This window comes from Halichoerus grypus, chromosome 4, assembly GCF_964656455.1.
Source record: "Halichoerus grypus chromosome 4, mHalGry1.hap1.1, whole genome shotgun sequence".
NCBI lineage: Eukaryota > Metazoa > Chordata > Mammalia > Carnivora > Phocidae > Halichoerus > Halichoerus grypus.
In genome coordinates this window covers 30,385,629-30,412,175 of record NC_135715.1, presented here as the reverse complement: position 1 = coordinate 30,412,175, position 26,547 = coordinate 30,385,629, and the positions used below count along the sequence as shown (strand labels likewise).

General features: G+C 43.3%; 2 protein-coding genes and 1 pseudogene across 4 annotated transcripts in view; 1 reads left to right on the top strand and 2 right to left on the bottom strand.

Moving 5' to 3' along the window:
• LOC144381564 (uncharacterized) overlaps window positions 1–26,547 on the bottom strand; it is a 140,352-nt gene that overhangs the window by 112,639 nt on the left and 1,166 nt on the right. Inside the window, exon 1 of one of the 3 annotated variants that reach the window (XR_013446924.1) lies at window positions 4,431–4,919. The exons of the other annotated variants lie outside the window; for them this stretch is intronic. The gene's annotated coding sequence lies outside the window, so the exon portion shown is untranslated. Of the gene's footprint in view, window positions 1–4,430; window positions 4,920–26,547 lie in introns of those variants that run through there. 3 annotated transcript variants of the gene reach the window in all.
• LOC118545285 (RNA-binding protein PNO1 pseudogene) lies at window positions 7,730–8,789 on the top strand (annotated as a pseudogene).
• LOC118545292 (BTB/POZ domain-containing protein KCTD12) overlaps window positions 20,046–26,547 on the bottom strand; it is a 124,561-nt gene continuing 118,059 nt past the window's right edge. The window contains exon 10 of the transcript XR_013446922.1: window positions 20,046–20,612. The gene's annotated coding sequence lies outside the window, so the exon portion shown is untranslated. The remainder of the gene's footprint in view (window positions 20,613–26,547) is intronic.

The window sequence follows — 26,547 nt, the reverse complement described above, 5'->3', positions numbered from 1 at the left end:
CCAGAGAACTTCTTTCCATCTCACTTCACCTCTAGCGGCCCCTCCAGCTCTGGCCGTGCTGCCTCAGAAGCTCAGCTCGCACTGAAGAGCCCCACTCGGAGTCCAGATCCCTGCCAGTGGTCCCAGTGCATGGGCTCCAGTAACACCACCTCTCGCTTTGTCCTCCAACCTAAGGATGGAGTGGCTTCCTGCTCTTGCCAGTCTCTAGATTACCTCTCCATTCCCTGTCTGGTTCTCAGTTCCTCTGTCACCCGTATAAACAATTCGCTGCAGTAAATTCCCATCACTGTGAACACTGGAAGGTGTCTCTGTTTTCCTAGTTAGACTAATGATGTCCTCCTACACACATACACATAGCTGCCCCGTGACTCGGGACCTCCCCTTCCATCCCCTGACATGGGAGAGTAGTCCGGCTGGCCACTTGCAGCTTTCCCTCAATCCCCGGTCACTGGGAACACTGGAGCATCTTTCAGTGGAGGACTCCTCTCCCTGCTAATGGCTGTCCAGGCTAGAATCTAAGATGAACTAACTGCATATGTCCTAGATGTGGTCCTCGGGGGAAAAACCCACCATAGAAATGGTCAATGGAAATCTAATTATTCCCTCAAAAGCAGACTCTGAGATAGAGGCTTCTGCACGAGCACTTAATTTGGGATTGTGATCCCAAGGAACAGGAGTGAGGGTGAGGGGGTGAAACAGGATGCTGTATTAGTTCCCTATTACTGCTCTGTCTTAAAACAGTACAAATGTATTATCTGATAGTCCTGAGGCCAGAAGTTTGAAAGGGGTCTTACAGGCTGAAATCAAGGTATTGGCAGAGCTGGTTTCTTTTGAAGTCTCTGAAAATAAAATCCATTCCCTTGGTTTTTTTCAGATTCTAGAGAATGCCAGGATTCCTGGGCCCGTGAGCCCTCTCTCACATCACTCCAAACTCGTGCTTCCAACATCATACCTTGCACTATCTCTAAGTCTACTGCCTCTTTCTTGTAAGACCCTTGTGATTACATTTGGCCCATCCAGATAACCCAGTATAATCTACCATCTCAAAATCCTTAACAACATCTGAAAAGTCCCTTTTGCCATATAAGATAACGTACTTACAGATTCCAGGGTAAGAACATGCCCATCTTTGGGGTGTCATTATTCAGCCCACCACAGACACACTGGCCACTGCTGTGGGGAGTTCACTCCCACAGAACCTTCTAAGCAGTCTTACAAAATAAATCTTAGAACTAGCCACCTAGCGGAAGAAAGGGAGACAAAGTTATCTGGCAGCACCCATCCCCTGTTGATAAAGGTTGTCTCTGGGGCATTAACTCCCACAGCCACGTCTCATGAGGGTGGTGGGGGGAGGAGAGAGAAAACCCTTTAAAAGCCTAAAAAGGAAAAATCAGAATTTATCTCTAATGGCTACTACAAGGAAGTGATACAGAAAGAAGCTCCAAAGATTGGACCAAAGCACAAGAAAGGCAGTTAAAGAAATTATTCTCTGCCTAGCTAGAGTTAGTTCTTACTGAGAGTTCAAACTCTTCTCAGAACACACAGGGGATAGAGCATCTGAGCCCTGACTGGGAGATTTCTAAAATGTTAGCAGAGCGAGAGAATCAGGAGGTAAACAACATAAGCTATTCGGGTCATTCATGTTCTCAAGAACCACCACCCTTTAATGAGCAGGCATCTGGACTCGTAGAAAACATGAGGGCTGACTTCTCTCTTCCACCATTTATCAGAAATGGAAGAAAAGGATCTGGGTACGGAGATTGCCAGTAGCACAGAGAGTAACACCACCACACTGGGAATCAAGAGCGTAAACTAAGACAATACTATCTCACTTATCAGAGAGGCAAAAACTAAAAGGAGGAAATAGATACAGTTTGGGAGAGGGGATGAAAAAATGAGCATTCTGACAATTTCTCTGGAAGCATGAATTGATAGTTTTTTGAAAGGCAATCTAGCCTTATCTACCAAAATATAACAGGTGCAGCCCCTTTGACTCAGAATTCTGCTTCCGGGAAAAAAAAAAATCTTACAGAAATACATAGACAAATAAGCAAAAAAAATCATATGAAAGCATGATTGTTACAACATTGCTTTGAATTGGAAATCGTCTGACAAGTTGTTTTAGAAAAAAAAAAAGTAAGTTAGTTCTCTATGCACTGATGTGGGAGAGGCTCATGATACATAAAGACAAATAAGCAAATTGCAAAATAGTGGGTGTGGTATGACCCGGTTGTATTTTACAAGATAGCATTTGCCTGCGTGAAAGCTTAGTGTGATCTGACTCCCGTGTCGCAGCCCTGCCGGGCTACGGAGCAGCCTTCGCATTACATCGTCCTCTCCCCGCCGACACGGGCCGCCGACACGGGCCGCCGACACGGGCTTCACAGAAGAGAGGCGGTAGCAGCAGAGCTGCTTCCTTTGTGTGACTTCCTCCTTTGTTTATGAGCAAAATGGGTGATTAAGATGACGAATGAATATGAAGTCTGTGTTAATGAGAATGCTGACAGCGATAGGAAAAGAAAATCCATTCTCTTGAACAAAGCTGGATATAATCAATTATTAGATGTGCCCAGTTTTTGTGTTTAAGTTTTGTTGCTATTCTTAAAAGAGTTACTGAAACCCCTATAGGTAAAAAATAATTTTGCTTTAAAGTTCTAAACCCTGGGGTGCCTGGGTGGCTCAGTGGGTTAAGCGTCTGCCTTCGGTTCAGGTCATGATCTCAGGGTCCTGGGATCGAGCGCCAGGTCGGGCTCCCCGCTCAGTGAGAGGAGGGCCCTCACCCCTGCTCATGTTCTGTCTCTCTCTCACACATAAATAAATAAAATCTTCAAAAATAACAACAAAAAATAAAATTCTAAAATCTGTACTTCTAACCCCTTTTTCTATTAAAATAATTTAATATGTGATTAGTTTTAAAGCAAGACAAAATGCCTGAAGAAGACAATTATTGAACTACAGCAGGACGAATTTATATATATTCCTAAAAACCTGGAACGTCTGACAACTTCAGGCTAAACATGGAGGATGGGATACAGACGCCGCTCTCTTGCAAAGCCCCACTGAAATAAGACTGGAGGAATAAAGCCAAGATAGAAACCCACAAGGACCGAGAGAACATAAGAGGATACAGTAGTGAATGGAAAAGAGGTGTCGACACATTTTTGGAAGAGGGAAGAGTGTGAAGGAACCGAGAAAGCTGAACAACAAGGGTTGGTGGTGGTGGCGGGGGAGGAAGCTAACAGGAAGTAAGTCACTTCATTCAACAAAACCCAGAAAGTCTCAGGCAGGCACTGGGGGCACAGCTGCCTGAAAAAGTTAAGCAGGGAATTGCAAACAGGAGCATCTGCAAGCCTGTAGGAGGGAGTCGGACCTCTAGACCCTCATCCTCATCCAACACTACCAGGCCATTGCTGCTGAAGGGAGCTCAGAAACATATGGTAGCTTCCTCGATCACTTTCCTGTCCACTAGATATTGAGCTCCTCCTGTAAGGGAGCCAGGGTAAGATATTCTCTGCAGGGAGCAGAGCAAAAAGCTTGGGACTGCTACTGCTTCTTCGTGATCCTGGGAAAACTGCCACCATCCCAGTAGGAAGTAGGAGGAATCCAAGAGAATGGAAAGGGCAGAGGAAAGGCCTGAGATCTACGGGGGAGGCCAAAACCTTCTCCAGGGGAACAAGAATGTGGCTCCAAGACTGAGAAAGTAAAGCTGTTTAATGATAGAATGTCCCTTTGCAACTGGTTTTGCCCCAAAGTACATCCCACAATTTTGAGAGAGCTATAAAAAAAGAGAGAAGGGGGAAGAAAAAAAAAAAAAGACCATTATCTACCCTGGCAGAGGGAAAAAAAATATTTTGTATTAATCTAAGATGGCTGAACACATCAAATTTAAATTCCAGACTTATACCCACTGCAGTCAGCAGAAAGCCCTGCCAACACCGACAGCTTATTCGGGAAATACCCAAAGCAGCAAAATGCTAGAGCAAGCATGCAAAGATTCCTCGTCCTGGGAATTAGCAAGAAAGAAATCTAGAGACATCTGGTAGTGACCACAACTCCAGTCAATATTCACAAGCCACTGACAGCACAGGTTGGAGAAGCCCCCAGAATTGCTCAATGTCGTAGGAGAAATGTTTTCCAGGTATGAATTTTCTATTCAAATCCACTCAGCTCAAGAGAGGTGGCTCCTATAACAAGTACTCACTAAACCTAATTACAAAAGTCTAAGATGAGTCCCAAGAAGACCCACAATCTGAAAGAGTTAACAAATTTAACCGAGCTCATTAGTGACCATGAAACCTGAGTCACCAGATGGCCAACATCAGGATCTCTCCTGATCCAGCTATATCAGTGACCTATTGCCACCATACGGTTGTATAAATACAACCACAAAACCTCAGTAGCTCACAATAATAAATATTTATTTTGCTCACAAATCTAGAGGCCATCTGGGTAGTCCTGTTGCTCTGGGACAGGCTTAGCCAATCTTGGCTGGACTCATCATGGATCTGCAGCCGGGTGGGGCCTGATTGTCTAATGTGGCCTCGATATTCAGTTGGGATATCTCCCCTCTGATTCTTGCAGTTCCTCAACCCAGCAGGCTGGCTCAGTCTTGTTCTTATGAGGGAGGCTGGGCTCCAAGAGAGCAAGCAGCACCCTTCCAGGCCTCTTGTGGCCAAGGCTCAGAATGGGCTCATCTTCATATCTGCGGCCTTTTATTGGCCAAAGCAATTCGCAGGCCAGCCCAATTTCAAGAGTGGAGAAGTAGACCACCTCTTTATAGGAGGTGCTAAAATTTTGCATTGCAGGGAGCATGGGAACAGAGAGGGGTGATAAATGAAGGCCATTAAGATAATTAATCTACTCCACCCACATCTTGACATAAGAGAATTAGTTCCCTGAGTAAATCAAAAGAACTTGGTTAAAGGCAATGTGATATCCTAGAAGGAAATTAAGAAAAAAAAAAAGATATCAGTGAGAAAACTGCTACAATCTGAATAAAGTCTGTATTTTAGTTAATAGTAATATTAATTTCCTAGGTCTGACAAATTCAGCATGGCTCTAAGGTGTTAACAAGAGGAGACGCTAAGTGAAGGACATATGGAAACTGTACTGCCTTTGCAACTTTTCTGTAGAACTAAAATTCATTCAAAATAAGTTTATTTTTAAAGGGCATTATAAAGAAGAACCTGGAGCGCAAGGCCATTTTGGCGTATGGCACCCGAAACTGGGTGTACCACTGAGTCACGGAAGACACTCCATCCGATATTCGGAAACTCCTGTGGCCTGGGAAAATTTGTCAGCATGCAGGGCACGAAAAGCCTGGGCAGGTGGCTTGGCCAGGGCCGCATCTCTGCAGACCTCCCAGGAAACAGCGACGCTGAGCCTCCGGCTTCAGCAGGAGAGGCGCCGGCTCCGCAGGGCCAGGGGCCGTGCCAGTGTCCTTTCTCAGGGTGTCCGGGGGGCGCTGACCCAGCTGGCTGTGCGGCAGGAGCAAATGCCGCCTGGCCACAAGCCTGTAATGCCTGGGGATTCTCTTTTTCTCCCTCTTCAAGTGAGTGAAATCTAGGCTCAGCCGTCTCCTTCTGACTTTGTGAGAGTGACAAGTTGCCATCTTCTTTGAATGGCTTATCCCTGAGTCTAATGGGGAGACCAAATGAGACATAGAAACACAGGATTACAGTACAATGGGATAAGGTCCATGGAGTAGGCAGGTTCCCAGACCTGGTTACTCGGAGCAACCCTCCCTTTGGGCACTGCAACTGGTCAAGGGAGAGGCTTTGCCCAAGGTGTGCTGTTCAGACCCTCTCTGCCATATTTGAGATAGGATCCCTTGGGCAGATAGGATCTCTGGGTGGAAAAGAGGGGTCTTTCTTTCTTTCTTTGATACTAGAAGCAGATTATAAAAATAGAGACTGTCTGAAGCTAATTACCAGAGGGAAGAACCAGGCTATGGAAAGGGAAAATCATCACAATGTAGCTGGAACCCCTGGATACAGCCAAGCCTGAAGCCAGAGACACCTCTTGGACTTCCATACTTCTAACCATAATCCACTTTGAGTTGGGTATTGTCTCACTTGTAGCCACCAAACCCCTTCCTAATACAGAGATCAGGACCTGCAAGTGGGGTTGGGAATTAACAGGCATCACAATGAGGATTTGGTTGAGAACAGGTGGGATGCCAGTCAGGGAAAGTGGCCTTTCAGGTTCTGGGAGGACAACAGGGCTCGGTAAGTGGAAACAAAGCAGCTGGGCAGATTTTTCCTGTTTGTGTTTTGGGACTCAAAGCAGTTCATCTCTGTCTGGGGTGTCTGGGGAGTCAACTGTGACAAAGTTAAGTGGGTTGACTCCCAGTTTCACAGACTTTGGGACAGTTCCTAAAAGTCTCAGACCAAGCTAGCCCTCTGACAGCAGCAGAAAGTGAAAGTTCCACAGAGCCTCACCAAAGAGATGACTTCTTCTCCCCGCAATCCTTATGAAGATACAAAAACTGATTTTCCTGTTTCCAAAGGAGGTCATATCAGGATGGAGGAAGAGCTAGAGCATAGGGGAAACCCAAGCTCCCAGGTCTTTATCAAACACCTCTACAAATACACTCCCTGCCTCCAAAAAAGCTATCATTTCCCCCATTTTAAAAAGACATCCATGAGGATGACCCCCACATCATTATCCCAGCCCATGGTTCCCAGGAGAGGGACCAAGAGGCACGCAGGTAAAGACTTACTGCTAAGAGACAGGAACTCAGAAAGCAGGTGGGACTCCAGAACCGTGCCACAGTAGGACAGCTGGTCTTCATGGCCAGCCCCCTGAATTTCCAGAAACTGAATAGGCTGGCCTCCCTCTGCGATTTCAAGGCACTGTTATTTCCACAGACTCCCCAAGCCCTGCAAACAGGCTTGTGATTGATTGTTCAACCCCTAAGGCAATCCCAGGGCTCCCAAACCTGCACTAAAAGAAAATGGGCTACAGTTCTCCAGCCGTTCTTCCTCAACTTTATGGGTAAATTCGAGGAAAGGATTACAGGAAGTCACACTTGAGCCTGCCTCTGGCCCAAGCCCCAGCGCAGCATGACCGGCAATAAATCGGATACTGCATTCTCATCCCAGCTGGCTCGTGTCTAACCCACAACTGATTCAGAATTAGGAAGGAAGAAGGGTAAGTAATTAAGCTCTGCCTCAAACCCCAATATCAGGGGGTTGGTACTTTTATCCCGCAGGCTTTAGGGAACAGGAGGGACCTGTCACCAGTTCCAAGCAGGATTAAGGCAGGTAACACTCATGGTGGGGTTTGTGAAGGTAACCGTGACCACGTGGTGGATTGGTAGGAGAAGGGTAAGACTGCAAAAATGAACCAAAACTGAGTAAGCGACAGCAAGAGGAAAATGAATAATGGCTTGAACAGAGTTGCAACGAGTATGGAGAGGCACTGGGGGACACAGAGGGTGTGCAGAAGATGAAAATCTCACCAGTAGAGGAAATACAGCAAAAGGGCAGGCACATCCCGTACGCCAGAACCCGGATGAAACTCTGTGGACTGTAAATGGAGACAAGTCACTTGTTTGGTTTTCGTTGGAGGGAAGGGAGCAGCAGATAGCTGGAATTATATCTGAAGCAGAAGGAAAGACTTTAAAATCCCTGTTTGCTTTGCACTTGAAAAGGATTTGTCCTGAAAATTGCCAAGCTGTATAGATGTTCTTAAGGGATCTTGGCAAGACATACACAAAAGAACGCCTCGGTTATTCCTGGGGATGGAAACGGAGATGGAAGCGCAGAGCGCCGGGGCTGAAGACGGCTTCACCCAAGTCACCCGCAAGGGTGGCCGGTGGGCGAAGAAACGGCAGGCTGAGCAGCTGTTCGCAGCAGGGGACGGAGGGGATGCGGGCCGCATGGACACGGAGGAGGCCCGGCCCGCGAAGAGGCCGGTTTTCCCGCCCCTCGCTGGGGATGGATTCCTGGGTGGGAAAGAAGAAACAAGGAAAATTCCAGTCCCAGCTAACAGATACACACCATTAAAAGAGAACTGGATGAAGATATTTACTCCTATTGTAGAACATTTGGGACTTCAGATACGGTTTAACTTGAAATCGAGGAATGTAGAAATTAGGACTTGTAAAGAAACCAAGGATGTTAGTGCTTTGACAAAAGCAGCTGACTTTGTGAAAGCCTTTATTCTTGGGTTTCAGGTGGAGGATGCACTTGCCCTCATTAGGTTGGATGACCTCTTCCTAGAGTCTTTTGAAATTACAGATGTAAAGCCCCTAAAGGGAGGCCACCTGTCAAGGGCAATAGGAAGAATCACTGGCAAAGGAGGAAAAACCAAATTCACCATAGAGAATGTGACATGGACACGGATAGTTTTGGCTGATGTGAAAGTTCACATCCGTGGCCCTTTCCAAAACATCAAGATGGCAAGAACTGCCATTTGCAACCTCATCGTGGGAAATCCTCCATCAAAGGTTTATGGCAATATCCGAGCTGTGGCTAGCAGAGCAGCAGATCGATTCTGATTTCAAATCAGAGACTTTTTATCTTGTCTTTGGACTCTAGAGAAAAAGCCCTTGTCCTCTGCATGCGGTCATAAGAAACCAAGAGAAGAACTTTTCAGTCACTTTAAGCCTCCATCGCTTCTTCTGTTCTCAGCCAGAAGCATCAACAGAAAGGTTTGATAATATTCACATGCAGCAACTTGAGGATAATTCCCATATCTGAATTTAGTGTCATAATTATACTTACACATTTATTATAATTTATCACTTCACTTTAAATAAAAGATTTGCATAGTTTAAAAAAAAAAAAAAGAACGCCTCGGTTGCCTTACCGAGGTGCAGGCCCCTGGGACCTGACTCAGGCGCCTAGGTCCCACCAGCCCCACTAGGTTAGATACTGAGGTTAATTACATTCCTTCTGGGCTCCCTTTAACCTGGATGAGAGCACAGCGCTACGCTAGCCTAAAGGATTCACCTGCCTGTAGAAATATGCAGACCAGAAAGATCTGAAACACACCTCCGTGATTTGTAAAAGCCGGCAGAGATTACCTGCCCAAATGAGTGTAGCATCCGTCCAGTTCCTTCGATATTCCTTCCCTGACGGGGATTCTATGAAACACTGCATTTCTTTCCATACTTAACCTTCCCTCCTCTGTCACAACCTGATGACAGTCCCTGAAGAGTTCTTTCTACCAGGGTGCTGAATAAACACCCACTGGTCTCTCAGGCAAATGCAGATTTGGTTTGGTAGTTATAGCTTGTCCGTCATATAAGGTCGATGGGAGGATTAAATGAAATCTTGTGGGGTACATGCTTAGCTTAACTCCTGGCATGTAATGAACAATCACATATGGTGGCTATCCCCAGTTACATATAACATTGAAAAGTCTGGCTTTAGCTACAAAAGAATTTAGCAAAAAGACACTTTGCTGTTCCAAGTGTCCAGCAACCCACCCCTAATTTCACTCCAGTCTATACTTCTTCCTCTGTTGATGCTTCTCCGGAATTAATACATCAGAAGAATTCAGGCACATAGATGCTTAAATTTAATTAAAAAAAAAAATTTAATGGTAATCCAAACACCACCCAAGCATTCTTTGGCTAAGTGCAAGATTATTATTCACTAGCACACTTAAGCTTCTCACCCTTTACCAAGAGTAAAAATTACTTCTCATCATCAGCAGGAAGACTTAAAGTTCTTTCCCAGAAACAGCTTAGAGTTCTTTCCCCGACTTGGCCAGCCGCACTTGAATTCAGGGTTTCCGCCCTAGAAAGAATGTGGTTGTGTCCAAGTGGGATGAGTCACTGAATTCTAAGCAGAGAAGTTTTCATCTTTTTAAGAGGAGCAGTGGAGAGTTCCATGTTTGTGGTGAAACAGTGTTTGAAGGGAACCCGGACGAGAGCCATCCCATGTCACATCTTCTCTTCCAAGCCTTGCAGCTAGGAAAGGAAGGGATGAAGTGACTGGAGAGAAAGAAGAATTGAACTCTGGCAACAGGCCACCTGGCCTTGTGGATTTACCAAGTAATCTTGGCCAAGAAAAAAAGGTCCGATAGAGGGAGAGCGGAGCAGGGAGCCCAACGCGGGCTCGATCCCAGGACCCTAGGATCATGACCTGAGCCGAAGGCAGATGCTTAACAGACTGAGCCACTCAGGCGTCCCTCTAGTAGCTTTTAATCAAGAGGAAAGACAAAGCAAAGTGAGCTATGAAAAGCTTTGGGTTATTTCCCATAAACTCATGGAAAAGCATGAAAGGATGGTAGGCAAGAGCATGAACACAATCCTAATGGCATTTTAGAGAGCTACCCCTGCTGGCAGGATGGAGAACAGATTTAAAGGGAGCAAGCAAGTCCGAAAGCACCAGGGGGCTACTGCAATGGTCTAGGCAAGATACAAAGGAGACTCAACCTAGTGCTCGGAATCCAAAGAGAATGCAGAGAATGCATTAAAGGATTTTAGTCAGGGAAAATTAGTAGGACTGGTGGCAAATGATCGATTGATGGGGGCTGCTGAGGGAATGTGAAAAGGAACATCACACCCAAGCCTTCAGCAGCTGGGTGGGAAACAGTGCTGTGGCAGAGATGGAGAAGGGCATTTAGGCCGGGCCAGGACAAAGGAGCTTGGGAAGGCTTCAAGGAACAATGATAGCACAGCGGACAAGGCTGGGAAAACAGGCTAGGGCCGTCAATGCCAAGCATGGAGTTTGGACTTCAATTCAGTGAGCAATGGAGGCTTTTAAGCAGTAGAACCACAAGATTGAAGCAGTTCTCTTGGAAAACTAACCTGATCAACAAAGAGACTGAGATTCCAAAAGGTTAACTGGTAAGACAACGAGTTAGTGTCAGAGGGGAATCTAATATGCAGGTCTTTGGACTCCCGGTCCGATCCGTCAGAGGAGGAACTTTGCTGGCTTCTCAGAACTCTAAATACGCACTCCTGTCCCCAAGAAGTCTTCTGCCCTTACTGAATCCTGCAGCCTTTATACTCAGCTTCGGCCCGACATTTAGCACACTAAGAGAATGGATGGCTACTTGTATTGAGTATCAACCGAAAAAGGTTGTTCTAATCACAAATGCGCAAAAATTAAATATAATTGTTAAATGTAGATAATAAGACTCCTTCAAAGGTAGGAATCTAGTGGGAATTAAAAGGGTATGGAATACTGTAAAAATAATAAAATGGCCTGCAAACACAAGTTAGTATTATAAGACAACAAAAGTAAGAAATACATTTTATGGAAGTTTTATTCTGTGATAGCAATTACTTGAGCCATTATTTTGTCTTCACAAACAGCCATGCGGTAGGTGAGAAGGCTCAGGCAGGCTAAGTAATCTCCTGGTGGCCACATGGCAGAGTCATCATTTAAGCCCAGCCCTAACTCCAGACATGCAGCTTTTAAATAGTGGGCTATTCTGCCCTTCCCGATCGTTTGCTAGGGAAAGTTTGAAAGAAGCTACAGAGAGCAAGAGAGCTTATTTTTGTCCAAGGGCACTGAGCAGTGATTTTCTTGGGGCGGGTAGGCCACTGTAGCAGACAGCTGTCTTTTACCTGGAGCCACAGTGAGAACCGACCCACCCCAGTCACGTCCCCATTGCAATCTCCCCTACTATTTAGGAGGAACAACAAGATCCTGTTACACTGGAAATAAAGACTGGGGAGGAGGATAGAATGAGAGGGGAGTGGGCTGCCATTAACGTCATTTATTTCAAATAAACACTGTGATGAAAAAAAACAACCAGGAAATGAAAATAAACGAAATTCTAACGAGTGCGTGTGCACACGTGTGCTTGTGTGCATGTATGTGCGTGCACAGAACTAGAGGGAATGCGCTAGAAAACCAAACAGCCAGAGTCAGCAGCAAGCAGTGGGCTTTCCTGTTCACTTCTCGGAGCTATTATTTTCATGACATAAAATGCTGTGTGTCGGTGCTTCCATTTGATTAAGGCCCATGGGTAGATTATTTTTTTATGAATGCCATTATTTGCCAAAGTAAATTTAATAAAGAGGTTCCCATGGGAGCAAAATGATGAGTTTCTTAAGTGAACATCTTGTAATACAACTTTACCTCAACATCTCTCTTTACCATGTTTATTCATGACCAGGCAGTGAATTTTAAATCTGCTCCTTTCGTAATCCATCTCTTGAGAAGAATGAAGGCTGGGCTTAATGAGAAGCAAGGTCCGAAGGAGAGGAGCTCCTATGCTGGGTTAAACATTCATGCTGGCTGGGAGGGAATTATGGAAAAAAGGAGCCATAAGAAAATACCCAATCAAAGCAACATGATTACAGCATGCAAAAATTAACTTTTTCCTAGAAATGATTCTTTAATTTTTGCCAATTATTGAGCTAATATTCTCAGTTTCATAGCACTGTCTGTATTATATCAAAGTATTGGCCCATTGTAATATCAAACTAGGGATAATAGGGTCAATGGGAGTCATACGGTCAATCCAATCAGTTGCAAAGCAATTCATTATAAATGACGACTCCAAAATGAACAAGTGTCAATTCAGAGGAGGAGAGACAGAAGGGAAGGATAAGAATGAAAGAGTAAGGGCAAGGACAGGGGAGGAAATCACCCCTAAGCCCGAGACATGATTCCTTATGGAACAAGGTGCATGTTTCACTTTTATATCTAAGCTGTTAAAAACAGATAAAGCAATAAAGTAGTTTAAGAAAAAAGAAATGAGTAGTAAATCTCAAAGATGTAGCCATTTAAAACTATAGTTTAAATAGATAGAATACACAGTGAAATTAAATGCTTTCAAAAAAAAAAGAAATGGAAAAAAATCAAATAAAGCAACATGACAATCTCCATATGTGCTGACCTTTAGAATATATTTAAGCAGAGATGAAGACTTAAGGGTAGCTTATTCTAAGATACTCAAATCCAAAAGAAAAACTTTTTATTGACATAACAGAATTATCTAAGATCATATGAACATTGTTCATATGTTTTTTTAAGTGAAATAGAGATCTTTAACAGAAAAATAAAAGAATTTTTATCATCAGTATGTCAAATGAGTTGTTAAAGAAAATAAAAAAGACTCAGTCTAGGAATCACCTAAGAAATTACAAAAAATTATTTACAATACCTCTTCCTTCCTGCTTTTTCTATAAATAGTATTTTACATTGGAAAGTTGGAAGGATTTACTATAGAATCATAGGTCTGGAAAGAACCTGTCTAAAACTCCACATTCTTCTAAACAGGAATGATTTCAGACCAGGCAAAATTTTTATCTAACTTTTCTTAAGGGGCTCAGAAAAGGAGACACTATAGTCTTGAAAATGCCATTCAGTCTATTCCCAACAACCTTGAAAAATATTTTTAACTCCTAACATGAGACCAATAAAAACACAATAATCAACTTTCAGAAAGGACATTTTTCCTAAATATTGTCTTTGGAAATTATATTTTTTCCTTCTTCTCCTGATTAAAAAAATACAAATCAAGGTATTTGTAACCTATTTTTCTAAAGCAAAAAAACTTTTTAGATAAGTAAAGGGGCCAGATGGTCCACAGAGGAGCCTGAGAAAGGCCCAGACAAGCATCAGTCTGGCTCCAAGGAGACCCTGTGTCTGCAGTAAGCAAATTATGAAGGGACTAACTCACCTGGTGAATCACCACAGCTAATCTGCATCTGGAAATGTCAATGCAGGAAAATTAACACTCCTGTGCCTCATCTATAGTCAGGACCTTCAGCCCTAGACTTGAAAAAGACCCTCCACAGCCCAGCTTCTTTGTGTCAGAGAAGAAGAAAAGCTAAGAGAGCTCTCCCTCTCTTCTTAATCAATGCTCTGGTGTGAGGTGATGGATGTTCACGAAACTCATTGTGATGGTCATTTTGCAATATACATATATATATATATATCAAATCATTATGTTGTACACATAAAATTAATACAATGGTACATGTCAATTATATCTCCATGAATAAACAAAAAAATAAATAAATACAACTAGGCTTAAGCAAAATATGGATTTCAAGAATCTTAACAATAGAAAGATTCTAACACGAGTAATAATAAAAACCAGAGGACGGAAAAGCTGGAGGACGTGTGCTAATTTTATAACTTACAGAGCCAGGAGTCCATCGATACTGTCTAAAATTTGAACCTGTAGTTTTAAAGAAAGAACTACATTCTATTTTTTTAGCAAGGTGCCTTGAGAGCCAATTTCCCTCACAGCGAACATTTCTCTGCAGCCTCTGCCTGTGTCAGCATCTCTGACCGGGGCGGGGTGCGGGGGGGGGGGGAGCTTGGCAGGCCAGAGGTTGCCCCAGGAGGAAACCTCAACGAATGTGGGGCAGGAGCAGGTGGATAATACTGGAAGGAAGGAAGATTCTGAGGTGTGTTCTGCACTCCTTCAGAAGCTGCCTGATTCCTCACAGACCCGGTCCCCTCACTGGTTTTCCTCCCTCTTTGTCTCACCTGCCCCCGTCTCACAGTGCTCCTGGGATCAGATCTCGAAGTATCGACTTGCACTCAAACCCTTGTCTCAGATTCAGCTTTGGGGAGAAGCCACCTGTATTAGTCTGCTCAGGTGGCTATAGCCAAATACTACAGACTGAGTGGCTTAAACAACAGAAATTTATTTTCTCACAGTTCTGGAGGCTAGAAGCCCAAGATCAAGGTGCCACGAGGGTTGGTTGGTTTCAGGTAAGGCTTTGTTCCTGGCTTGAAGATAGCTGCCTTCCTTCTGTGTCCTCACACGGACTCTGCTCTGTGCACAGGCAGGGAAAGAAATCTCTTGTGTCTCTTCTTCCTCTTAAAAGGACACTAGTCCTCTTGGATTAAGGTTTCACCCTTATGACCTCGTTCAATCTCCTCACAGACCCTCTTTCCAAATACAGTCACATTGGGGGTTAGGGCTTCAATATACGAATTGGGGTTTGGAGAGGACATGACTCAGCCCCTAACAGCATTCTAAGATAGGACCTCGCCAGGAGGAGACATCAGCTCCATGCTGCTCCCATAGGGACTCTCCACCCCAAGAAAAAGAGCTGCTTAGCCAGAGTCAGTAGAGGGTCAGGTGAGATGTCCCACTGTCTGGCTGCAACGCTTAACCGAGCTTCCTCCGGCACCACGGTCCAGAGCCACAGGTGAAGACTCAGGATGGCAGGAACACCATGGTTTACAGCTCTCCAGCCCTTCTTAGGCCCGCAGTGAGAGGAGGAGCATCCACACAGTGGCAATGGCAGGAAGTCGAGGGTTTCTGTGTACGCTCACAGAAGAGAGGAGGTGGCAATTTCTCAAAAGACAGCCAAGAATAGACACCTTATGTTTGAATCCAAGTCCCAATACCCAACAAATGGAGGCTAGAGTTCAAAAACTTATGGTACATACATATTCTTTTTTCCTAAGTGATAAAACCATGTTTTCCTCTTTTGCCTAACACTAATAACAACACCTAATTTCAAGGTCATGGTGAATAAATGAAATTGCAGATACCACACGTTCAGTCCAGTGCCCAAGCCAGTTGCCCTCACTTGACAAGCATGACCTCTCTTTCCCCTTCCACAAATGTGAGTATCCTTCTCCCCCTCCACTGGAGACTGGGACATAGACTGGTCTCTGGCTTAGCCTGAATATATCAGTCACAGGGGTTTTATTGTTGTTTACTGTTGTCAGTTTTTAAAAACTACCCCTAGGTTCTTATGTTTCAAATCAAAATTTGTTGAAATGAAAACAAAAAAATTCTGTCTTTTTCCATGGACCTCTTAAGCTTTTGGATTTCTACTAAAATGAAATTTGGGGTACAAAGCTATCCTTTAACTGATTTGGGGGCAAAAAAATCAAGTCAACTTCAAGTATGTATCAGTGTGATTGATCTGTCTGGTTCCTACATTGGAACAAGGGCCTACTTCCAGAACTTGGCTTGGGGGCTGGTCAGATAACACCTTTCACCAAAGGAGAGCCCTGTTTCATAGGGAAGATGAGGCACAACAGGAAGAGAGGCTGACTCCTAGTTTAAACGAGACAGAATTATCTCCATTGCTTTTCCTCTTACTTAGTTAATAGGGATCTCTGTTTCTATAAGTCAATCCCATTTTCCAGTTCTTTGATCTGTTAGCATCCAAAGAACATCTACTTTTCCTTTCAAACTATTTCCATGTTTTAAATTCCCATTCTGCAATGATTTCTCTCCTCCTCTCAATACATCCATGTATTTCTCATACATTTCTCTCCCTCTCCAAAGCCCACACTTGCCTTTTCTTTTCTTCCTCTTAGCTTGCTACACCAAAGCCATTCCAGGACCAGGCTGTCTCTATGATGCCTTCTTGACAATTCAGTGAAAATCTCCATGACAGCTGGCTCCCTGGATGACACACAGATTTTAACCGATGTTTGGTATTCCTCTCACACTGTTTTCGGGGCCTCACTGAGAGGGTCTGTATCTTTGATAAGAGCATTCCTTGACAATCTCCACAAACACTTCTACCTTCTACCCTCCTGACTTCTCTAAAATTAGCAAGAGGAAAACTGTTGTGATCCTAGTGGAAGAATAAAATAGGCCTGATAACAATAAACAAATTCCCGCATCGGTTGACCAAACAAAATATTCAACCCCGACTTGCCGGGAGCAGCCTGGTGCTCCTGGCAGGCTCCAGCAGCCCACTCTTCTGGTGCACATGACCGGGGCCCACAGCCTCACAGCAAACAGGAAGCGAGGGGAATCACCACATGAAATGGGGTGAGAGCCCCAAGGCACCAGAAAAGCTCAACGCCAGACTTCCAACATCTGCCCCAATGACATTCTGTGCCTTTGTCAACTAAGCAATTTGAATTCTCTCCATTTATTTTTTTTATCTCAAACAATTTCTTTTCTTTTTATTAGCATATAATTTCAGGGGTACAGGTCTGTGGATTCATCAGTCTTACACAACACACAGCTCTCACCACAACAAATACCCTCCCCAATGTCCATCACCCAGGCACCCCATCCCTTCCACCCCCCTCCACTCCAGAATTCTCTCCATTTCTAATGGATGGACCACCGATACCATCTGCCCTATGCAGTCACCCAGTGAGAGAATTCTGTTTGTAACATTCCTGAAGCTTAGTCACCCAACCTCTGCTAGACTATTTCTAGAAGACCTTGAGGGACAATGGACAGTCTGCTCCCTTTTTCACATCTCATTTTGATCTCTTCTTCTGCAAGCTGAATAGTCATGGGTCCTTTCCTCACTCCCAGTTAGACATGTTTTGTGGGCCCTTCACTCTCTTAGTTGCTCTATTCTAATTACACTTGGGTTTCAAAGCTGGTTTCAAACTCAAAGGTGTTCACAACTCCAGCTGGTATTATTGACAATATCACTAGTACGATATTATAGATAACATTATTCTCGTCTGCATCATGGTAGGCAAATGGCCAGTGGCTTTAGATGTGATTATTTAATATTCCTCATTACATACTGGGACACATGTTAGCCTCTAGTTAGCTCCCACTTTCTGATTTTTCTCAAATAGCTGGGCAGGCACTGAAAAAAATCACATTCATTCTCTTGCAAAATCAAAACATGTCTTATAAATGTCAGATTATGTCCCAGGAATTTCTAGTTATTTAATATTACACCATTCCTGAAAAGAATCATCAGCAAGAACTAAGGAGCAATGAAATTTAATACAACAAAGACTAGAGGAAAAAGCATGTTAAAATGTGTGGAAAATCTATGTGACAAAATGAATCAGACACTACAGAGAATAGCCTTGAACGGCGTAAACGTGGAAACCAAACTTTTTTAAAAATCTGGTTATGTGTCCATAAGCTAAAGCACAGCTCTGGAAGTTGATATTAACAAAAGCAGCAGACCCACGCCCGTGTCCTGCTTCCTCTGTTAAGTGGGCAAATACTGGACAATGCAAGGTCATTATGCTTTAGAATCTCTGCATAGCAGGCTGAGAAGAAGGGGCAAAAAATAGAAAGAAGGCAAAAAGGAAGGAAAAGTAGGAAGGATGAAATCAGTACTTGCCTCATACAAAAGGCATTTCTGCCAAGAGAATAGAAAATGATGATAGAGCGTTTCCTTTTCAATAACCCATCTATCAACAACCTCTGTTGTGTAGCCGCTGTAATGATTCATGCTGTAATTAGTAAAACCTTCCCTATCTATATTCTCTAATGTGAATGTGCAAAGAAGAACATCATATAAATACCCTAAAATAAGACAGCTCTCCGAGACGTAAGCACACACCCAAAGCTACCGCTGGACAACAGAGAAATACAAAGAAAGAAGCACTGCTCTTTTCTGACTTCAGAGTGTGCTGGTTTGGTACAGGGAGGGGGAGTGATCTGTGGTTTTGCGCTTTTTTGTTTTGTTTTGTTTTGTTTTCCAGAAGATAGCATCTGCTGCGAGCCTTTTAAAAATGGAAAGAGAAGCTCCTGCAGGTTTCACGGAGACAACGTGAAGAGCCGTCTTTCCTGAATCACAAACATTAGCAGATAAAAACGAGACAGTAACTAAAGGTCATCACACACTCATGGCCTTCTGAGTTTGGGGCTTTCCTTTTTCCTTTGGCCAGCACACTGCAGTCCATTTACGTGTTGTTTTCTTTGTGGAATCGAGAAAAACAGGCAAGCCAAAAGCGATTATTTTCCAGAAGCTTTGCTTATTTAGTGTCATGGGAATTTGATGTTGTTATCTGGTACATTTGGGAGTCAGAGCAAAGTCTCCACAATGTTTACGGATTTCTTTTCTAGTTTGATGTTTCTACCATCCTCACTCTTCCCAATGGATTTTGGTTGCACCTGCCCACTTCCCCACGGACCTGAAAGGACAGCTAATGTTCACTGTCCGAGGCTGCCCTGCCTTAATCCCAGAATCATATGAGCAGAAAAGTTTTAAAACATAAAGGAAGCAGGGCTTTTCTCAAAGCCTTATTAATCATATTTTGATAGGAATAAAAGACTTGAAAAATTTTCTTATTTTCTGGTCAAGTAAAAAAGAAGCATCAGACAAAATGTATCCAATTTACATCCTACCATGTGCCCAGAACTATAACCAGGCACTGTAAGGGATGTGGCATTTTAAAAATACAAGACATGGTCCTTGCTCCTACATAGTTTAAAATTAAACTGAAAAAAATTTAGAAGATAACCAAAAGGCCACAGGAAAAAGGAGTCTCAGGAGGGACAGAAAGTCCAGCAAGACCTTGAGCCAGCAGATTCGTGGCGAACTAGAGAGAAAGGGGACTGCGGCCTGGGAAGAGCACAACTAAAAGCAGGAGGGAGGGACCACTCTTGAGAATTTTCAGGCAAACCCAGGAAACCTTAGAGGAAGCAAGAGGAGAGAACCAATTAACATGCTAAAAACAGGCTTCAATTATTTTAATTCTAGGAAGGGGTCATTTTTCTGCTCATTAGGGCATCAAATGCTTTGGAATAGATGTTTTACTTTCTTCTCATTTGTCTCAAGTTCTATATCCTTTAATGTACAAATTCCTGGTCCCAGGGGGTGGGCAGTGGGGGAGTTTTTGGCTGGTTGGTTGGTTGGTTTGGTTTTGGGTGGTAAATGGCTTGCAGGACCTGAAGTAGTGCTTCCTCATAAGCAAAGTACAACCTCTTTTTCTGTGGAAACCACATGTGAGCAGCCCGGGTTCCTCACAGCACCTGCCCACCCATACTACCCGGCCTAATAATAGCTGGGGGTTGGGGGGGTGGGAGGGGCTGAGGGTGGGGGACGAGCACTAAGGGAGCAGGAGAGCCAGATGGACTGGGTTTGAATTGTTCTGTTTTCAGGATTTGGTGGAGAATCGCTTGTTAGTATTTTATAAAGGATAATGTTCTATTAATAACTTCAACTCCATTGGGGGCGCCTGGGTGGCTCAGTTGGTTAAGCGACTGCCTTCGGCTCAGGTCATGATCCTGGAGTCCCGGGATCGAGTCCCGCATCGGGCTCCCTGCTCGGCAGGGAGTCTGCTTCTCCCTCTGATCCTCCCCCCTCTCATGTGTGCTGTCTCTCTCATTCTCTCTCTCTCAAATAAATAAATAAAATCTTTAAAAAAAAAAAAAAAAATAACTTCAACTCCATTGGAAATGGAAATAGCACCAAAACCCATACCTGGAGAGAAAGACAAGATTTATTTCACTAAGGTTTGATAACATCCACAAAAATAGCCCCTTCTAAGATAGTAGGAAGGGAAAAATGAAGGGGGGGAAATCGGAGGGGGAGACGAACCATGAGAGACTATGGACTCTGAGAAACAAACTGAGGGTTTTAGAGGGGAGGGTGGTGGGGGGATGGGTTAGCCCGGTGATGGGTATTAAAGAGGGCATGTATTGCATGGAGCACTGGGTGTTAGACGCAAACAATGAATCATGGAACACTATATCAAAAACTAATGATGTAATGTATGGTGACTAACATAACATAATAAAATTAAATTAAAAAAAACTAACGATGTAATGTATGGTGACTGACATAACATAATAAAATAAAATTAATAAAAAAAAATTAGCCCCTTCTCTCTTAAGGCAGTGTATCTCCGAGGAGGCACCCTGTTTTACTGTGTTCAAGTAATATCCTGCAGGTTATTGCAAAACTGTTGGTTCTGTTGTTTAGCTTTGAAATTCCTTTTCAATTCTCTTCCTTCCATTGAGCCAATATTCAGGTAAAGCTGTGAAACAACCTGAAGACAAACAAAAGGGAGGGATTTGTAAGTGATGGTAGATACCATTTACTATCCTTCGTATGTCAGATCTCTGCCAAGAGCCTTACCTGCCTTATCTCATCGAATCCTTCCCACCACCCTAATGAGGTAGGCGTTATAATCCCCATTTTATAGATGAGGAAACTGACACTCAGAGAGGTTGCGTAAGTTTTCCAAAGTCACATTTTAGCAAGCCGTAGGGCTAGGATTCAAGGTCTGCCCTTGACCATTATGCATATTTCAGTATGGAGTGTGGGGTAAGTGAAAGGGAGGAGGGGCCACAGGAGGTGTGAAATTAACCCTTCAGGGAGGAACTGAAAAGACGGTCCTGGTGTCAAAGTAGCTGATCTCTCATTCTGAGGCAAGAGGGTAGCTGAAGAACTAGGATCAGAGTTTAGAACAGATGAGAGATCCAGAAGAGATGAGCAATACCCAGAAAATTAAAAGCTTGGTCTCAGCCAGAAATCATCTGAGCCCCCAAATTCTCTACTTTTGTCATGAATTATCTGAGTGGGCTCTGCTCTGCATGGTTACGGACAAGCTAGGGAGAGAAACCTTCTCAGAGACGCCAAAGACTAGAAACCAGGGGTGTTGCCCGAGAAGGAGAAATGGTCTCTATTTTTACACGGGGGTGGTGAAACTTCCTGTGTGGAAGTAGTAAGATCAGTAGAAGAACCAAGTAGTAGACCAATACACTCTCACAACAATATCTGCTCATCTTCAAATCACATTAAATATCTGGAATATGTTGTCATTTTTTAGATCACCAGTGTTGAGAAGACAGTACTTAGAAAGATGATAATTTAAATGTGACAGGATGCTTTTTTGTAGGCTAGAACAGGGATGGTGCTGGACCAGTGTGTGGATTTAGGCAACCCTCCTGGAAGTACTCTGGGTCTTCTCCAAAACCCTAAGAAAAAGTGTCTTTCACCATCATAGGATGTTTGGGGACAAGCAAAAAGGTTCTAGTCACATTTCCATAAGAACGGATCTGAACGGTGACAATGATATTCAGGTACATTAAAAATATGTCTGCTGGCACAGTCCAGAGAAAGCCAGATGTCAGGGAGGAAGAGCCTCAGAGGAAAGCCCAGTAAACGGAGAGAGACTCTGGTATGGTGGGTGAGAAGTAGCACAAGACCTGAGTGTCCAAAGGAAAAGTGCTGGTGGGTACAATGCAAAGCAGTACACTGATACCCACCCTTTGAAACTCAGGCTCCTGATGGTACCTAAGGCCTTAAACCCAAGCAAAAGGAATTCACTAAGGAACACTTGGGTATCTCTGTCTCTTGGGATCCAAGACTCAGAATTTCACACAATCCGTAATCTTAAATATCCGCCCTCATTACCAATGCCATTCAAACCCCAGGGAAACTCTTCACATTCTTGCCCTGTCTTTGAAGAAATGACAACTGGATCCAAATGCCACGAAGGTTTAGGGGCTACGCCACCGCCCATTTCAGTGACTGACAAGGCTTCAGAGTGCAGGGAGGATTCGAGCAGCCAAAAGGATTTAAGTAAGGGAAAAACAAATCAAATAATGTGTCATAAACCTGTCCGATATTATGAAATAATACATTCTTGCATAATGAAGAATATCATTTCCCATTGCTACTGAGCATCCATTGTCTTCCTTCTCTTCATGTTCCAAATTGAGGTTCTGGCGGCACTCACAAATTAGCACCCCATGCACAACAGTTGCATGTGGAAAATGAGGAACATTCTTCCATATTAAATAGTTCGTGTTACTCTTAAATTATACATATATAAGTTTATACTCTTAAACTATACATAGGATCTAGACATAACACGCATGAAGCAAAATACCTTTTCTTTACATTGGCAACTAGATGGACATTGAACACTAGAAGTAGTAATAGTTTTATTTTTACAGATAAATTTAAATGATTTAATTTATAGTCAGAGAATTAATATACCAGCTCTATTTTAAAAACTGATTGCAATTTGGGTGCCTGGGTGGCTCAGTCGTTAAGCGTCTGCCTTCAGCTCAGGTCATGATCCCAGGATCCTGGGATCGAGCTCCACATCGGGCTCCTTGCTCGGCGGGAAGCCTGCTTCTCCCTCTCCCACTCCCCCTGCTTGTGTTCCCTCTCTCACTGTGTCTATCTCTGTCAAATAAATAAAACAAAAGTCTTTTAAAAAAATTGATTGCAATTTATGATATTCATTAATTATAATTTGAATTTTATCTCTTAATTTCAATATATCTTTTTAAATATTTTAGAAAAAAGTAGTCTTTGAAAATATAAAAAAAGATTTTATTTTTCAGGATTTGCATTTATTTTCATTTATTTTTTAAATGTGTTCAAATTTTGTACACTGTTAATAAAACTATATTTTATACTTTAGATCACTGAGGTTGAAAACAAGCTAAAATCATGATAAAAAATATAAAACATGTTCAGAAAAATTTTTAAAGGCTGAAATTTTAAAAATAGAAAATTTGTTGTAATAAAGAGATATTTGTAAAAATAAAAGGATAAGATATATTTTCTAGAACATGTTCACTTGATTTATACTCTTAAGTCTTTAGTCTTCAATATATGGGCCTCCATTTTTACTCTTCTCCTGGGCCACAAAAATGTTGGTTGCAGGACTGCTATGCTCCCTAAAGTGGAGAGAAATGTATAGAAATACTTTTTTTAAATGTGCAGAGCTGTATCTCTAAGACCCTAAGCAAATTGTGCACTTTGCCTTTGGAGAGCTTGGTAATATAACCGAAACAGCTGTATGTCTTAGAGTTTCTCTTATGAGACAGCTCCCACACACCCACATGACCAAGAACGGGCTGGGCTCCAGAAGGAGAGTCATTTTACTTGTGGACAAAGGGTGAGATGAGCACCAGGGGTCAGGAGGCAGAATTCCAGGCCATGGCAACTCCGAGGATAAACACTCCAGGTCATCAGAGATCAAGGGTAAGTCATGCATGCCAAGTAGAGACACAGCAGCCACTTTACTGGACCAGAGAGGCCAAGACAGATGGATTCCCTAAGGAGACCAGCAGCAGCCAGAGCACAAGGACAGCAGGCCCCTAGGCAGTGACTGTATTACAAGAGCCCCTCTCCTCCTCTGTATTCTGGAGGATTCCCTGCATAACACAGTAATCATGACACATCAGGGACTGCCTCTTGAAAGAAGTGGCTGTTGATCCATAGGACCAGAGGATGACTACCAGGAAAGTCACCTGGCCCAGGCAACTCCTACAAGCTGATGAAATCTGGGAGATATTCAGGTCCTAGAGATACAGATGAAAATATTTAGTATGAATATTATTAATAAGCAATAATATCCCAAGGCTGGTCCTCAAGGAATGTAAAACTTAGAAATGAAGACATTATTAAGCAAGATTAATCCATTAAAAATTTTTTCCTGAATAACATAAAATACTATTTTGAGACACATAGTTAAAAATCTGGGATTTTCAACTTTTTTGTCTCAAACTTGAAGTATGTAATATAATATATGAGGCACTTCAAGGAATCAAGACACTTCAAAAGACAATTTGGTTGGTTAGTTTTTTTAAGACATAACAGATATGTTTTACTCTTTTAGGCTGTAAATGTCATAGGCGCCACTTAACCAAAAGGAATAAACACACTTGAGATAGATGCTGCCTGTTCTAAATCAAACATAGCAAAAAAAAGGCGTCGGGAAAGGATCCTTCCCCAGAGAACCATAAAACGTATTATGCTTTTTCAGGGGGAATGAGTCCATTCTTTTGCAACAGTCAACATTCCCTTAAAAACAAATGGGAGTGTCCCTCTCGGCCTGGGATTTTTGCCTCTGAAGGACAATTCTAGTTGAGAACTTATGTGTCCAGTCATGGGTGAAAGTGTGAGAACTTTCCAGAAGACTATGTTCTGTAATTTTCCTATCACGAGGAAACTTCAACTCCCACAGCCACATTCAGGGCTTTTCAATGACTCCAAAGGTCCATGCAGGAGGTGGCCTTTCCCAGATGGGTCCACCTCAGGCAGATGAGGGGAACCGAGGTAGACATTATCAGTGGAATTGTCTGAATGGTTACTATTTCTCCCCCCTGTTACAAAGGAAGATTTTCTTCAGGCCATTTAAATAGGCATAATATTTATTACCCATGTTAGCTCTTTTGGAACATTTTAAAAGGACTCTTCCAACTGACCTCCTTTAAACAAATGATGCCTCTCTGTGTAATCCTTAAGAGACAGGAAGCAGAGATGCAGAGAAATTGTCATATACTCAGAGTAGGCTAATAAATCCCACTCTGCAAAGATAAATAAGTCAGCTGTCACCCATGAGACTTGGAAGCCAAAGGGACATGAGCTTCCACAATCCACTGAAGTCTAAACCACAGGGCAGCCTGGGTAAATTGGGGACTTGAGGCCACCCTGGAAGGGCAGCCACACTTGAAATCCCTGTGGCTTCCCCCAGGTCCAGGGGATGTTTCTTCCAGCAGTCTGGAGAACACATGCTGAAGTCTCAAGCGAGGATCCAGTAGGCTCCTGTATGAATCAGAGCTCTCCAGAGAAATGGAACCAATAGGGTACAGACACATACAGGGAGAGAGCAATTTCTTTTAAGTAATTTGGCTCAAGTGACTGTAGGGACTGGGCAGATCCAGGACAGACTGGCAGGCTGGAAATTCCAGCAGGAGTTGATATTGCGGGCAGATTTCCGTCCTCTTTCAGGACCTCGATCTTTTCTCAAAAGCCCTTCAATTAACTGAAAGAGGTTAATCTGCTTGACTCAAAGGGTACTGATTTCAATGTTAATCGCATCTAAAAAATACCTTCACAGCCAGTATTTAGACTAGCGTTTGGCCGAACAACTGGGCACCACGTAGCCAGGTTTACACATAAAATTAACCACCGCAGGTTCCAGAAAGCCTGGACTCCCCACCAAGATGCTCCAAGCTCTAGAACCAGGTACTTAGCATGGGAGCTAATCCATCCTGCACAAGTACAAAGTCACCCCCCATGGCCCCATCCCAAACGTAGGTAAGGATCCCACAGCCCCATACTTCTTAGCCACCTCAAATCCTGAGGGCAGGTCTCTCACCTCCAGAGCACCGCACCCTGTCTGAACACGGAAAATGAGCAAAATGGGCTCTCATTTTCTGTATCTGTGCACAGATCATAACAGAAGCCCCTCGTTTCATGACTGCCCCAAACACAAGCGTTGAACTGAACCATCAGTGCAGTCACAAAATCCACCTGTCACGTACTTTTAGGCTGGGTCTCTCAGACATCCCAACAAGACAGTCTGAAATATTTATAAATCACTCAGAGATCCCCAGATTGCTATCACTTTGTGTAAAAACTGGGTGACTTTTAGCAGCTCAACACTTACACATACTAGGAAACAGGTTCCTTTAATCTCTGAGCTCACTCTTAGTTTTAGAAATAAAGCCTTTCCCTACTGTTTTTGATAACAGAAATTATAGCAGAGAGAAAACACTGATGTAAGAAGATCCATCTCAGGCTCAGGAGCCACCACATGAAATGGGTCCCTGATGCCACAGGGCTCGTCAGGAGGCAGAGAACAAAAAAAACAAAACAAGAGGAAAGGCATGGAGCACTCATTTCCTTACAGTTGGAATCACTTTTACACACACAGAGGCTTTGTGGAGAGTTCTGGAGGCTAAGGGAGAGGAATGTCATAGAGCAGAATGAAAACCAAAGTATGAATAACAGCATCACCACAAGGGATGAAATTTTCCAAATTCTTATTCATTCTCTAGCAAGACAATTGCAAGCAACTGTAGCATCATAAAATGAGTTACTGCAGATCCTGGTAGTGCTATAGAAATTAAATTAGTTCTTCCATCCTTAGTACAATAGATGATTCACAAGGTAACAGGCGGCTGCATCGACCGGGGAGCCTTGTTTTAAACAGGGAAGTGGCCTCCATTTCT